Source organism: Pygoscelis adeliae, unplaced genomic scaffold (genome assembly GCF_000699105.1).
Source record: "Pygoscelis adeliae isolate BGI_AS28 unplaced genomic scaffold, ASM69910v1 Scaffold850, whole genome shotgun sequence".
NCBI classification, from domain to species: domain Eukaryota; kingdom Metazoa; phylum Chordata; class Aves; order Sphenisciformes; family Spheniscidae; genus Pygoscelis; species Pygoscelis adeliae.
In genome coordinates, this window is record NW_008823882.1 from 39,912 (window position 1) to 55,289 (window position 15,378).

At 46.0% G+C, this 15,378-nt stretch overlaps 1 protein-coding gene across 13 annotated transcripts in view; it reads right to left on the reverse strand.

Moving 5' to 3' along the window:
• The window catches only part of GNG7 (guanine nucleotide binding protein (G protein), gamma 7), a 60,464-nt gene that overhangs the window by 37,467 nt on the left and 7,619 nt on the right, over positions 1–15,378 (reverse strand). For 7 of the 13 annotated variants that reach the window (XR_664049.1, XM_009334594.1, XM_009334616.1 and 4 more), the window contains exon 2: positions 13,710–13,788. The exons of 1 other annotated variant lie outside the window; for it this stretch is intronic. The gene's annotated coding sequence lies outside the window, so the exon portion shown is untranslated. Of the gene's footprint in view, positions 1–13,709; positions 13,789–14,536; positions 14,699–15,038; positions 15,252–15,378 lie in introns of those variants that run through there. 5 more of the 13 variants (XM_009334659.1, XM_009334608.1, XM_009334601.1 and 2 more) reach the window with 5 other exon arrangements.

Consider the following 15,378-nt stretch of genomic DNA (forward strand, 5'->3'; position numbering starts at 1 on the left):
TTCTGTATATTCTGGCAACAAAATAAGTCTCTTTAAAATACCAAGTATTTCTTGACCATGGAAAACGGAGCTCCCCATCTAATTTATGGCCTTGATAACAATGTGGGAAACTCATTACAAGAAACAAACAACTGAGGTGTTGCTTGCCACCTCCCACCTATCCCAACAAGCCCGGTCTTAAACTACTTTCCAACTGCTTCTCTCCTCTGGGAAGGTAAATAGCCCGACGGGTTGATCCGAATACACCCTGTAGGTCCCGCCTCAGGATCAGCCAGCTCACACACCGTGCTCGAGCGCTCGCTTGCCTTGCTGTACTGACAGGGAGAAGATTTGTGTGAGCGGGACAGCTCGCGGGAATGCAGCAAAGCTGTTCCTGCGCCCCTCGTTCCCACGGACAGCAGCAGAATATTGTACCGTGTCTCATTTCAGCCGATCCTAAAGCATGCAACAAGGCACAGGACAAAGCCTGCAAACCCAAAATACGACTTGCAGATGTAGCAGCTTGCAGACTAAACACAACACAGACCAGTTTGCACGGGCTCTTTAAATCATTATATTCCTGTTTCTTGTGAAACGACCTGCAGACATCATGACAATTTTAGGACAGCACATAAGCTGGATCAGTACTGGTTTCTGAAAAGCTACTTTGAGAGTTCTTCATACATAAGAACATACTTTTATCAGCTCCAGAAGAGGAAAAAGCTGCCTAAGATGCAACTAACTCATAAGCTTCCCACCTGAAATCATCCACACAAACAGCCTGAATATGAAAAACTTTTGAAGGCAAACCACAAGTATCAATTTGTTGAATTAAGCTGCTCGCTCACATTCCCCTTTGCAGAGTTTGAGCGGGATTAGAGCTCTTGGCCTGTGCTGTGCACCTATTTGGACCCCAGATCCGGGCAGCGTGAGCTTAGGGCTCCACGTCAGGGCAGTAAGAGCAATACACAACCACAGTAAAAAGCTATTTCTCAGGCCCTTTCTGGAACTCCATCAAACTGAACTGCCTGTTGATTTAGCCGCTGGTGCGAAGTCGAGCAGAGCCAGCCGCCAATACAGACAGCCCTGGCACTGAACCGAGCTTCAGCAACGGTTGCAGTTCTGAGTATTTTTTTTGCTCTGCTTGGAACCACGTAAATAGCATTTCTGTTTGCCATTAATCCGTTCATGCTTGCGCTTCCCAGAGTAACCACTGCTGGGAACAGACTTGCATGTCTTCAGATGCCCAGGGCTTCCCTACCACGCCGACCTGCCAGCCCTGCAGAATGCAAAAAAAGCCGCCAGCGCAGAAAACAGCGGTGGTGTCACTGGCAGGACAACAGGCAGAGCAAAGGCATCGAGGTTACGCTGGGGAACAGAGGAAATTGCTGCCGAACACAGGAGCAAGATGCCAGTGTCTGGAGGTTGATAATCCTTCCACAAAGAGAACTTTGTGACATAGGTTTGTAAGCTAACGACTGTGAAGAAATTCAGTAGGCTTTTCTGTGAAGTCTCTGTAAACCAGAGATGCTCAGTGATAGGAGTTTCACTTGGGATTTCAGCCAGAGGAGATGGCACGCTGCAGGCATAAACTAATATATTCATCACTAAAATTCTACACTAGGCACAGAAATAGCTGAAAACATTAAGGAATATTGTTATTCTAACTCAATCTTATGCTTTGCTACTCTCTCTGACTATTTTAATTGCCAGGTGAAGTATTAAGGCAAAGCATGCTCAGAACAATGGCATCTATACCTCTATTAATTTCAGCCTAATATTAAGAAGGAGCAGTGGTGTGAAGGAGCCAAATTATTACAGCCCCTGAACGTCTGAGACTGGAGCAAGCCCTGCTAGCAATAGGAAGAAAGAGGTGAGGATTAACAGAGACCATTAGCTGCACATCACCTACAACCCTTATTAGTTCTGCTATTTGTTAGAGGGAGGAAAAATAAAGCAGTTGGATATTACAAGAGAGAAATCAAATGGCAGAAATGCAGCCGTGTTTTCTGAAGTGCAAGTTTCATACTTTTGACTTCTGGAAGAGGATGCGGGCACAGCCTCCAGGCAAAAGCTGCTGAAAGAATCAGGGTGGTTAGACTAGGGTGGAGGGACACTGCATACCTGGAAGGAAACCCACTATTACCACCGGGCTCCATCAAAACCAGGAGCAGCAGGCTGAGGCTCAAACAGGATAAATTCAGCTTTAAGAAAACCTGACAGCCAAGGGAATTGCTTTCTGGAACAGTTTTCGTACAAACTGTTATGGTGTATTCACGGGCATCCTAAAGACGAGCAGGATTTGGTCCTTGAAGCACAGCGTTACCAGAGGCTCCAGGTGGCACAGCCGTAGCAGGGATAGCTGCCACCGCGCGCCAACCAGGCACTACCCACCAGCAGGTTTCGGAGTGCTCAGGCCAGATCAGTTAGTGACACGTGAGAAGCATTAGTAACACAGCTGAGTACTAATTGAGTCACACAACCACAGGAAACTCACCGAGTTCACATCTTCTCCCCCTCCCCTCCCATCGTGGGAATGGCAGGAGAGGAGATGTCGAGGAGAGCCAAGCAAGGCAGACAGATGACCTACCGAGCTGGGTAACTGTGCACGATGATTCACACAGCCCCAGCCGTGTGAACGGCCTGCAAGCACATCACTGCTCTTCCCCATCCAATAGTAAATACTGGACCCAAGCCATTTTATTTCTCTTGGGGAGACTCCCAGTGTTGTTTTGGCACAAAAACAACAGAGCAGCCGTTCCCATTCTCCAGCTATGGCAGTTTACTCCAACTTTTCTCAAGCTCTCAGCTCATCTACCGTCCTGCTGCCTTTCAGGGTCCCTGAGGGACCATGACTACCCTTTTTGCCCAAGGTCCAAGCTCTCCAAAGCCAACTGGGCTCCTTAAACTGAACTTGTTGGGCCTGTGAACCCTATTTCAAGCCATTCTTACCCAGTAATGCATTTCCCAGATGCGATGCTCAAATGGCAACCGTCTAGAAACCTGTTCTGGTGGAGACAGCTGTGAAATCCAGCACCTGGCTGTGGGAAAGCAGAGGTCACTTCCCCAAAGCTAGTGAAAACAAAGAGGCGTCAACTCATTTGAAGAACGAACAGCAACATCCATACCAAGAAAGACAGACCAAAGGAAGCATCAGTTTTGAGAGCGACGGGAAGACGAGAGATTCCACCAGCAAAAATAAGTACACTGCGTGCATCCCCCATGCGATGCATGCAGCTACTCCTCCACTGCAATCGCAGCATCTCAGTCATATCCATCTCAAGTATTTCACATCACTTCAAGCTGTAATACAGCAGATTTTTGGTGTTGATCACACTCTCACAGCACTACACTCGTTCAAGCTAACCATGGGAGATGAGGGTAGACAGCCCTTACTGTTGTCTTGGACACTGAACCTGAAGCCCTGCATCAGTTCTCCCCTCTCCTTTTTCCACGATCCAGCCAAATAGCAAGGTATCCTTGGACTGACACGCCAGCTTTGAGAAAATGAGAAAAGCGGGTGCTATTAATGGACATAACGCACTCAGTGCTCCCAGGGTACACTCTCTCCATCCCTCTGGTCTCCCAGAGGTCTGCGACCATCCCACTCAAAGGGCTTCATGCATCACTTCAGGGTGCCCAAAAATTCATGGCCCTGTAAAGGCCCCCAGCTCCCTAGGCACGAACTTCCTATGCAAGTGGAGGGATGGTATCACGCCAAGATGACCCCAAGAGCAGCGAAGGAGACAGGTACACAAACAGGCTCGTCTCTGTAAAGCGATGCAGCGTGACATGGCTGGAGGGCAGCCAGGAGCAGAGAAGCTGGGAATGCATTCAGAGCAGACCTACAGCGAAGATAAGTTTACTGCAAAAGAATGTTTTAGGGGTGAGTCGTGATTGTGAGAGAAGATACCAAATAGTAGTTTGGTACCGGTCTATAGAGCAAATCTATTCTGCTTGCTGAACCTAAACACCCAACTAAGCAAACCCTTACTCTGAATTTTTGTGGCAAAGGTGTTTAATATTAGAGTCTCGTAGTCTCTTCTCCTCTGTATATAAAGAAAAATTCACACTCAGGCTGCAGTTCATGGAGAATTGACAGAAGGTGCGTTCATATCGCCAAATTTTAGTCTGATACAAACTTAACACTGAAGGTGACAAGAGGTACAAGGAAAGGAGAAAACTGGAAAAAACAGGTTACAAAATCACAGCATCTTAAGGTACCTCTTAGGAGACTGAAACCTGAACAAGGCCACTGGAGAGAAAGAATCGGGACGTTGCCCCAGATCTTTTTCTGATATATTAAACTGGGACTATCTCAATTATACTAAAAAAGTCATACACAGACTGCCACAATCTCAAATTTTCCCTTGACTATCTGCACGTTGCTGATTGTGTCTGATTGAAAATGCAGAGGACTTTTGCACATGCTGCAGAAATTAAATTCTTAGAAAAGCATTTCGAGCACACAGGAGGGAAGGAAAGGTGGTTTGTAAGCTCATGTGTAGAAGAGGTGAAGAGAAGGGACATTAAAGAACGGTCATCACCGACAAATTACAGACTGTGGGGAAAAATGTGGTAACTCAGCTGTCAGTCAGGGACATGAGAGGGACCTTCTGAAGAATGAGGTGTCATTAAGTGGTGCTGGATGAGCGTCTAAGAAAATGCTTTGAGCATCTCGCTGAGCTCAAATTAGAAGTGGAGAACTGTAAGTCCTGTCCTGTTTCAAATGCAATCCAACTTTGAGCAGAGGCTGTTGCATTTGGAAGTGGTTTGGTGGTTTTTTTTTTTAAATACGAGCACTAGAGACAGGGCACAAATTCACCTGTCAGCTTGACTGAGAGCAGCAATGCCGGGAAGGTAGCAGGGCAGCCTTATTTTGTCCAGCCTTCTTCCAAGATTACAGCGTTCCCCAGCACACTTTCTGAGCTAAGGTTGCTTTAATGCCTGCCTCAGAGTACAGTTAGTCAGGTCTAGTTCTGCAGAGGCACACACTATAGTTAAAAAATGTGGGTCCTCTGAGTAAGTCACTCTCACCCTCTGTTTCAGAGCTCCACGGTGAGCAATGAGGAAGGAGAGCCTCGAGGCAAAACCACAGACCTGAAGACTGCAGCCCGGGTTCCTACACCAGCTCCGCCACAGCTTTCCTGCATGACCTTGGGAAAACAACCGACCTTCTCCTGCGAGGCCACTGTAAATTTTAACAAAGCACTTAGACACAGACAGAAAACAGCATTTGTCACAGAGGAGACAGGATTCTTGTCAATGCTGATAAAGCTGTAAATGTGCTTGCACAATGACCAGCAGTAACCAAAAGAAATCCTTTGCACAACCCAGCAGTTAACTATTATTCCTCTACGGATCACCTGTTGCAAGATCTCAGATGACACTGCAAAAAGTACTGAGATAATTTCACACCATTAAAAAAACCACCCAATATTTTGTAAGTTACATTCATCGTTAGTAGGGAGCTAACTAACAAAAAAACCTGCTCAAAACAACCTAAAGGTTTGAATTACAGCTTATCTCAAAAGCCCGCATAATGTGTTTGCAGACTGAGTAACCATTTTTGCTGAACACAAGGTTTTACTACAAAAGAGGATCAACTTTCACTCTACAGCTGCTCCAACATGCAGCCATGACATAAAAGCCCCCAGCCCTGCATCAGAGCCATCTCCCCTCCAACCAAGGACAGGGGCAGCTCCTTCAGCTGCAGACAATCGAACCCTGGAGGGTACAAGCCCAAAAACTGAATTTCTGCCTTCTGAGCTAATCTGCTTTGTTTTTAAAAGGAACCAGGCTTCTTGGGGACAGCCCCAAAACACTTCCCATTATTCCTTGCGCCAAAGCATGACAAGCTTTCGTCATTCTTGACAGATCTGAGCTTCCCAAAGCTTGTGTCTCCAAAGCCAACCCCACCAGCTCCATCACAGCAGCATTAAGAGCATGCTAGGATGAAGGCTTTCATCCTAGCAAACATTTTGCGCCGACTAGTTCAAGTGCAATAGTTCAGAAAAAAGGTTTCTTATAGAGCTTGAAGAAGAGCTTGGATGTTTAGCTGCTGTCCCACAAAAACCAGCAGTTAATTTGTTTTTAGCCGCTTTCCTTGAAGAGTGAAAGAAAAATTAAGAAGAGCAGGACTGGTTTGGGAGGCAAAGACTTGTAAAAGCAGTTTACGTGACTCATGCTTCCGCCCCCCCTCCCCGAAACCAATGAGAAGGGGCAGCAAGTGTTGTTCAGCACGCTAAGGAATCATTTCCTTTTGTTTCAGGGGCTGGCTGCAATAGGATTAAAATTGGTAGTATGCGCCCCTCACAACTGTTGTGCAGAGCTACCCTCTGCTCATCTCCAGTTTCAAAGTCAGGCACGAAAAACCCGTATACTGCGGATCTTCGGCAAGCTCCGTGCTGTGCATCGATCACGGTGCGGTGGGTGTGACTTTGGCAGAAGCGCGGTCTTTGCTGCAACAGGGAAAGGAAAAGGAGAGAAATTACTGGCAGTGCGGGCCACTCCTGTTGGCAGGGCTTTGCAGCCGTAGCAATACTTTATAAGGAAATTTCTTGGACGATGCTGCCTTATCCTCATGTTACTGAGGGTTTTTTGTATTCTGTTGCAGATGCCCTACAAAGTTATTCTTAGCAGGTATTCTGTATAGAACCAAAGCCGTCCCCAGGCTAGGGGCTATCTGCAGAAACACCAAAACAGATTTGAGATCTGCTGTGGAAATAAAGCATCCCTTCAGTTCAGAGCTACTGAAGTCAAGACCAGAAGAAGCAAAGACAAGTCCCAGGAGCTTCAGGTTTAAGAAGCTCCTAGTACGGATGATGTAATACGGTTAAATCAGCCTTTGTCCAACCTTTGGCTATTACCCGTCAGAGACCTGCTGGTATGCTTCCAACTGCTGAGAATCGATTACATTTCATCATCAGGCTACGGTAATATTCAAATGGGAGGCTTCCAAGGAAAGTTCAAGTTCTTAATTTGTTTGTACTGGGGGTGCCAGTTTCTTCCAGATCAATGATTTACCACACCTGGCACAGTCCCGGCCATGGCCTCATGGCTACACAGGAAGTCCAGATTAATAAAAACTGACTTATGTCTAATTTCTAAAAAGATTAAGAATTCCAACACTGCTGTCTTAGTTCAACTCCAGCCCAGGCTGGAGGCACCAAGTTCAGGACTACATCAAAGATGTTGAGGAATAGGGTGTATTGTCTGTGTTTTGGGGTTGTTGCGGGGTCGTCGTCCCCCGACAAAGGCTGGTCTGACCTGGGGGATTGTGGATAATCCATTTCCATCAAACAGTTACCAATAATAAATCAAGCTGAGGAAAGCAATAGGTAGAAAGCAGAGATGCACTTCAGGTGTAGAAGCATGGCACCCAAACTCATGGCTGACTAATTTGGCTCTTACTAGACACTTCTGCACACAGATTTTCCCCACCGCCTTGTACAGCTGGCATCGTGTAACAATAACACCGTGAGTCTCTCTGGGCTGGACTGGCAGAAAAGCTGAATTTTAAGGAAAGAACAGCTCATGTATGAGCTCCTGTGTAAACAGAGTGGAGAAGGAGAAACCCAAAACAGAGGAGATTTCTCCAGCCCAAGTTGCCATCAAGACTTGTAAAAAGCAACTTTCCTTTCAGATTTTTAACTGAAATAGCTGAGTGCCTAATAAGCAAACTGCAACTGCCTTTACTCAATCAAATGGCATTTGGGGATTCCAGATTAATTCCAGTGAACTACAGCAACAAGCAACCGAAAGTTGCCAATATCCATTTTATTTTAATACGTACGAACAAGATTTAAAATGCCAGAGGGCAGGGGCTGTATGTACAACTAATAAAGATGTCTGGTAGCTTAAGTGATCTGGAGACGGTTCTGGGATTCAAAATTTAAACCAATACTAAACAAATGAGCTGGTGCAGAGGACCAGAGGAATGCTGGCCTCAGGGCTGAGGAATGCAAGCCCGTCCAGACGGCAGTAAGAGAGCAGCTGTATGTGCACCCTGTGCTGGGATGGGAAACCAGCTGGAAATATGTAAAGTTACTGCTGTTTAGGCATTTTTACATATATCTATACTTAGAAGAACTAGATAAAGAACAAGCAAACCTGTTCAATGACAATATGCCTATGCAATTCTGTTCCGCAACTTGAAAGCACAAATTCAACGAGATTCAGATAAGAGATTGAAGGCTTTCACACTAGAAAGTTAGAAATCAATTATAGAAACAATTGACAGTTGGATTATTCACCTAAAGCCCCTGCACCCTCTCAGCGATTTGCATTTCAAACAGACCGAATTTCACAGCAGGACAGATCGTTTCCCCATCTTGTCTACAAGTTCACACAGGACTCAACTGTTCTTCCAGTTAGCCCACAACCAGGGCTTCCTATCTCACCAGAAAAGAAAAGGCTTAGTTTAAAAATCATAGTAAGCATTTTTGCACATCGATAGAAAAGTGCTTAGGCAGCTCTAAACTTCAAAGAATTTATTACAAGCCAGGCAAACCTGGTTCAGCACAGGCCAGCTCTGAGGCTCACTGATTGCGTGTGATACCGTGAGCGGTGCTAGAGCATCACGGTTTTCTAAAAAACAAAACCAAATCCGATATTTATACGACCCGCACCATAGATGCCACCATACCATCTCATTAAACAGCGATGGGTAACGTCTTGCACGTCTGTCAGCATCTCACACCCCAAAACAGATGTCAGGTTTGCCCAGTCACGTGTGGCTAACTCGGTCAGCTGCTAGGCCGGCGACCACAACACCGAGCACCTCCACACAATACTGTCGAACAATGAAAGCTCAGCTCTGCAGCTGGAAACGACCATAAGGTTACATTCACGTTTACCCAGAGTTTAGGTGTTTCAAAGGAAAGGCTGATTTAATTATCCTGGCTGTTTGCCGGTTTGGCAGGACGGAGCAGCAGCTTGCCCAAACTTCAGGGACCCCCCTTTTTCCTTCCCAAATCTCCAACGCTCCTCAGCCACGGCTCTTCCAAAACACCTAGCTTATCTCAGGCCAAGGAGCAGGAGAATAGGAAACCGGGCTCTGTTTACCGCTAGCTGCTCGGAGGAAAGCCCATGGGGGCTGTCACTGCTGAAGGTTAGCTCGGTGCGCAGGTGGAGCGTGTGGGAGGGCAGGAAGGACAAAAACCAGAGCCAGTAAGAACTGACTCAGCAACGCTCACCCCCTTTCATTATCTCAGATCTTGAAGCCGAAATGTTAAAATACACTTTCAAAATGAGAAGGCGAGCTGGAGATGGTTTATATAATACTGCTGGAAGCAGGCAGACTTTAACTCATGCAAGCTACCAAGAGCACAGATGTATTGGGAAGCTGCCGATGAAAGATCGTATCGCCAGTCATTGGCAGTAATTGGGTGCTGCAATAAGCCGTTAACGTGCAGAGCACATTTCAGGGCTTAGTGCGGGAGGAGGCTGAAGGACAGCCTTCCCATGCAGGAAGGGACGGGATCGCAGCCCACATGACGGGAAGGGAGAGTCCCACCCAGCACCGCGAGGGCAGCAAAGGACAAAGTCTTACTCCTGGCTGTCAACATCAGCTTGAACATCCAAACACCACGGCTCTGCAGACACCACAGGGTATAGCGTGTTATCATTTCCCCTGAAAATAGCTAAAAAAATTCTTTGAAGAATTAACTATGCCCCAAACCAAATAATACTCAGTAAAACAGGAGTGATGTCGCAATTTAAAAAATACAGACTTTTTTCCTTTCTTAGATAGGTAAGGAATAGAAGCATCATCAAAGCTGGCAGCTGCTGGTATAAATAGACAGGCCACCAGGGCTGGCTGAAGGGCCACCATGAAGAAAACTGACAAAACGCCCGCTGTACTTGTTTTTCCATTATCTAATATTAGGCCATGTAGGTATTTATGAACCATTCTGCAGTGCATTCAAGCTAATTCCCAGAAAATCACGTGCCTGCGCCGTGAATTCAAGATTAGGAAGCTTTCCAATGTTTTCTTGAGAAGAGATGTGATCACCATGCAGTACTAACAGCAATTTGAAAGTCTGCCTTGTTGGTTGGCTGCCAGCTACTGACCCAACATCGTATTAAGCCTCCAGTCATCTCTTCCCAGCTATTTGTGTCAAACTGTGTGCTCTGAGGCTTGAAGAGTTTAAAGCAACTTCAGACTGGGGGCAGAAGGACAGATATTAGTTACAGAACCACATTATAAAACATTTGAAGAAATACTAAGTGCTCAGAAATTAGTGCTCATATAACAAGTACATGACAAGAGCCTCTCTGGTCTACAGCTGCAAGAATAAGTCAGTAGTCATCAGGCCTGAAAGGCTCGTTTAATTTCTCTGTAAAAAAAAAAAAAAAAAGAAAAAATCCCAAAGCCTTTCCCAGCCACTCTGGACAATCAGTCATGATCAGTTCCCACCTCCTTCAGCCTAGGACACGAAGGGCATGAGTCACACAAGCCACTGAACAGGGCAACACCTCTGTCCAGATTTGACAGCCTGACGGGGAAAGGCGCCGGGTCGCTGCACCCCCTAACCCTTCTCTTCCCTGGGATGTACGCTTACAGCGCTCAGAAAGCAAAAAAAAAAGCCTGTTAAGTCTGTGTAATGATGTTATATTTAATAGAATCCACGTAGATGCCTGTACGAACAGCCCTGCAGTGACTGGAACAAGAGCTACAGGCCGTTAAGGTTCTTATTTGAACAACATTAGCTCTTTATGCAGCCTGCCTCTTCCTACTGTTCCACTTCTGGACAGCTGCTAAGGGCAAAAAGCACTCAGTCTGCACTGATTAGCTATCTTCAAGGAAAAAAAATCATGCCTAGAGGGCAAGGCAGCTGAAAGCTACCCAAAAATCTTGCTACAAATTTTTGTATGAAACAGCACCTTATTTAGACAATTTGAAAAATGTTACAGAGGGACACTATGGCTGGGAATTTGCATAATGGGCGTCTACATCTTGCTTACCTAACGGGAGAAGAATCCCGTCTGTCAGTAAGTCTAGACTGTGGTGTTGAATCCAGGGGACCGAGGAATCTCCCGGCCAGAAATAACACCTGGCGCAGGGCAGGGTGCTGCCATCTGCCGACACCCACCGCTGGGACGGCGAGGCGGCCGAAACCTCGCTTTTTGTAGGCATCTCTAGATTGGGACTGCTCTGCGGAGCTAGGGACAGTGCTAAGAGCGGCAAGAAAAGCCATCCTCCTCCTTGCAAAGCCTAAGCTTTCCAAGCGCTCCAGGGAGACCTGCAAGGAGTAGTGTCCCCTGTAGCGCCTCGCTCCGCTGTGCTGGCTGGACCGCACTGTTAGCTGCAGCTGCAATTAAGGCAATGGTAGCGTGACAGTCTATTTTGTTAAAATGTATATACATTATTTAATATTAAAAGGCTACAGCATAACAACAGCTTTCAAATTTAAAATACTCCAAAGGCTTAGGTGGCTTAACAGAGACCTCTGCAGTTCAGACCGGCTCACTGCAGGCAGTTACTCTAAACACAGTTTCTCCCACTGATCTGAGTTTTAGAAGATAAGATACCCAAAAGGCAGAAAGGTTGTGCGTTCAGCCACCGTTTCCACCTCCAAAAGCCTTGCTGCGACACACGTGGAAACACAGAACCACCGGCTTTGGAGCCACCTAGATCTCAACTCCTCCGAGCGGCTGCAGCAGAACAGCAACCGTTTGTCATCTGTCCAACTTTCCCTCCTGCCCCCAAAGCAGCATCGGCCTGACCCGCTTCTCCCCAAAGCCCCAGCGGGGATGTCAAACACCTCCCAAAACCAGGGAGGTTTGAAACACGCGCTCAGCCTCCTGCCCCTTCAATTCCAGCGGGTGCACTAATAGAAGCAATAGAGCAACGCTCCTTTTCTTTGAAATACAGCACCCTTGATCTAAAGATAATCCATCTCTAGGACGACAGAAGTATGTGAGCAAGATACTCTATTCTCAGCTATGGGTTTGTCATCTCACCAAGCTTAAGTTCCTTTACCTTGCTGGTATTTCACACATGGGACAGGAAATACAGGATTTCACTAAAGGACTGCTGATGCACGAAGGGACTTTTGAGGCTCCACGGAAAGCACTCATGCCAAGTATTACACTACGAAGACGGACCAGAGAAAGGCGACACCAACACTCACGTACCGCAGTCCGTATCCCCCTGTGAAATTTTCAGCTACCGAGTGTTCCAAGCAGCAACAGATATCATTTCTTTAAAGCCTACTGAAAAGATTTCTAAGTATTCCATATAAGCAGCTGCACTTAAAAGTCAGCATCTGGTGCCCAGCAGGGCAATGACGGACAAATGGGATGTGGTTAGACCCAACTGCATCGCGTCACGCGTGGTGCCACAGACCTGCCATCCGTACGGCAGACAAGTCGCGAGACCTCGGAAGAAAAAAGATACGTGAAGACAAGGTTGTGTGAAAAACTGCAGAAACTATTTTGGAAAAGGAAGCAGTGGAAATACGCCGGTGAAATGCTGCTTCTAGGAAGTCAGAGCAGGCCGAATGCCATGCTTAATCTCACCGTCATTTCCTTCAAGCACACTGAAGTTTACTTGTCCAGTGCGGCCCATCTCCTTTACGCAGTGAGGTCAGTGAGGCTTACTAGAAGGTGAACTACAGCTACAGGCATCATTTCAGCTTAAATCAAATTTATATATTGCATTTGGGGGCACACAGGGAAAGTATCAAAAAACAGACAAACTGGTCTAAAACTTCCAGAGCAATGCTACTGATTTATTCTGTGCTCTGAGATTACACAAAGTTCTAGGGCAATTTAAAACAGCACAACTGATATTTCTTCAATGGAAAAGTCATGACGCTTTAATCACCACGCTGCTTCATTAACTGGAGATTACTAATTACAGGATTTGTTAGTCAGCGCTGTTTTAGTGTTGATTGTTCGTATAGGGAAGATTGGAACTGACGATTTAATAATTTTAATGGAATACGAGGTAATTTGCAAGAGCTGTCCTCAGCAGCATGGACAAAAATCATTACGGTTTTGCCTTGTCGCATACTTCCAGAAAGCAACAGCTTCAGTGGGACCAATGTGAAGCCAAAGATGAGAGAAAACAGCACAGGACAAGTGAGGCATGCACCTTAAATCACATGTTGAATCTCCTGCCTCTACCTTGCCCATTCTGCTTAGAGGGCAGGGAGAAGACAGGACATTTGCAGCATCTAATATTCCAGCACAGAGCAAAAAAGCTATTATACAGAGTTAAAAGGCCGTCATTTGCAGTATCTCCTGTTCGTGTGTACTGGTTAACGTGCACATACGTTCCAGCAAAGGCTAGATAAAAAAGGAAACTGAACTTCATCATCCAGCTACAGCAGTAAAAGCCTGCTGCTTCCCTTGGCTCCCAACAAGAACAAGGGCTCCCACACACACCTCACGCCTTCTGACTAAGAGGGACATGTCTCCTTTGGAATCTACAGATCTTCTTCCCTAATTAAGGAGGTGGATTACTGTTACATAACGAGCAGAGCGTCGCTCCACGCGGGCAGCGAGTAATCACCAGCCTTTGTCTCGGACCGGCAGGAGCACGAAGAGTCAAATCAGAAGAGCACCTCGGAATAGCTAACGTAGTTGGGCAAACACCACAGCGGTATTATCTGCTGCGGCATTTTCCCACTGTAGCAGGTAAAACTTAACCATCAATGGAAGGTAAATTCATGATGAAACGATACTGCAAGTTTCACAAGGGTAGAGTTCTTCTTGCTCACCTTCTTACTGCAGTGGAGCAGTTTCGGCTACTGTCTCGTCGGACGCACGTGCTGCCGGGGATCCCAGTTATGATTCCTTCTGGAAAGGAAACGGGAATTCAGGAGATCCATCACTGATATACTAAATAGATGGTGCATTATTAATGAAGTTATAATTTGGAATAATATCTTTTACTCCATTGACCGCAATTTTATAGCAATATTTACTTCAATAATGAGTGTAATAAGGAAGGCACGGCATTCACTGCAGTTGTCTGTTTTTACTGATACCAATTTTCATACCGAAGAACTCAATGTCCCAGGTATGTTTTGAAATTAACATTGATTTGTTTGAATTTTATAGTGTTTCCAAGCACATCTTTATTTTGTTGCATACAATGGACACACATTGACAGGGAACCCATTTTCATTTGTTTTTATAAATAACACCCACGACAGTCACACCGTGTATTTCAGACACTGAATCTGAATGTGTGGCATCTGAAACTGGAGATAACTAATGCTTCAACGACTGGATGAGAGTTCACTTAAATATTTTGCTCTAGATTTCACTGCAGTCTAACTACTGGACTACAGTCAACAGATGTTGAGCGCAAGTCCCCCGTGGTGGGAGAGGGAGAGGTGTTCGCACCTTTGTATTTTTGGGGGGAATGCTGTATAGCAGTGTTTTAGCAAAGAAGCCAGCAGAATCCTCTGGCTAAACACAGACATACTGACAAGCTTAGTTTTCAAGAAACAAGCACAAATAAATGGTCTAGGAATGAGATGGCCTTAAGAAAGCATTAAAAACGCACTGAGAAAAACCAAGTCATGTTTAGCTTTCTCACATGTTGGGATGCTCCCCTGCCACACCACGTTACACGGCTCCGCAGGACGTCCTCCTTCCTGCTTACCAGTAAGACATTGCTCAACCCTCCTCCGGTCAGCCCAACTTACCACACTGGAGTCAAAGCTGTTGTGAGCGAGAGCTAGGGACTAAGTCCAAAAAATCTATCTGAGCTGAAATCCAACCCTGCTTGTTTTCTCCACTTACTGTCTGAACACAAACAATTTTTTTTTTAAAGGAGTAAAGCCCACGTCATTTACTCTGCACTGGGTTTTAGGCCATGGCTTGCCTTGCCTCTTTCACCTCCATCTTCCTCAGATTTCAGTAAATCAAATGGTGAGGAATAGTCCTCTTGCCAAAACAATCATTTTAAAATCAGTATTTAATTTTTTTTTTTTTTTTTGAGAATAGCAATTCTTACAAATACTGTATTCCAAACCAGAGTGGCAAATGCCAGCTATCCACACAAATATGAAGGTGAGAGCAAGAGAAAAAAACCTTACTGTGAAACAGAAGAACTTGTGTTAGGTTAGGAGACCAAGGGACCAAAAAGGAGCATGGGGTAAAAGCGTAAACACTCCAGACAGAGCAAACGGCACAAGGTTTGCAATCGGCCTCTGAACGGCTCCGAGTCCACCGCCACTGATCCACCCCTCCTCCAGGATCAGCAAGCCACTTGCTGCTTTCTCACATTCCCCCTGCTCGAGTGAAGCTTTCCACGGCATCGTCCACACGCTCGCCTGAAGGCAGCCCCTGGACCCTGCCGAGGCTTTGGTAAGGGAGAGCAGGTGGAGAGGAGCCTGCGCCTTCCTCCCGGCCCGAAATAGCAAATGCCAAAGCTGG